This window comes from Montipora foliosa, chromosome 12 (assembly GCF_036669935.1).
Source record: "Montipora foliosa isolate CH-2021 chromosome 12, ASM3666993v2, whole genome shotgun sequence".
NCBI lineage: Eukaryota > Metazoa > Cnidaria > Anthozoa > Scleractinia > Acroporidae > Montipora > Montipora foliosa.
In genome coordinates this window covers 21951416-21952260 of record NC_090880.1, presented here as the reverse complement: position 1 = coordinate 21952260, position 845 = coordinate 21951416, and positions in this window count along the sequence as shown.

The following is an 845-nucleotide window of genomic DNA, read 5'->3' as shown; positions in this document are numbered from 1 at the left end:
TTAATTTTGTGTGGTTTTTTTTTAAAGTTGTGAAGTGTTGTTACGCATGCATGAAAAGAAATATCCGTCTGAGAATTGGTCGTGCAAACGAACCACAGGCACCCCAAGCTCAAACCAATGTAACCTTGAAGATAGTGGATGGGAAATAATCTGTAAAGCGCTTATTTCTCAAGTCTAAAAGCGCTGCACAGGCCTAAAAATAAAACAGGTAGATAAAGTTTTGATTTAGATGTATATATGGGCTTTCAGTGTACTATGCAGGTCCATGAGCAATTTGCGAGTACATGTCGCCCTAAACTCGTGGACTGGTCGAAAATGACCCCTATCCCATGTATTCCTGTCTGAAGTTGTCGTATCACCAACGGTAACATCTTGGAGTAAATGGCGCGAGAGATGTTATGCTCTTAACACAAGAAGTGCCGTCTTATCACTGCTAAGTTTCAATTTATTGCGAAGTATCCAGGCGTCGTTGTCTCTGGCACAGGGAAATAAAAACAATTTTTTTCTCCTGTCGTAACTGTCGATAAGTGATGACCCACTCTGCAGAGTATGGCAGAACTCGACGACATCTCGTGCGGGCAAAGCCATTTTTGGACGCGTCCACCGCGTGCAATACGACCGCAAGTCCAGAACTCACGAGTGACTGGCCCGTGTATGATGAGGATGGTGTGGTAACTGTGGTTGCAAACGGTATGCCGCTTACTTGCTGAGGAATATTAGAATCAATAAAGGGCAAACACCTGTTCAGGTAACTAATGTACCGCTATTTACAGCTGTAAAGCTTTGCAACTTTAGGAAAAATGACCCCGCTGCCCGCATTTCTCTACCGCCTGGCGCCCGTGAAC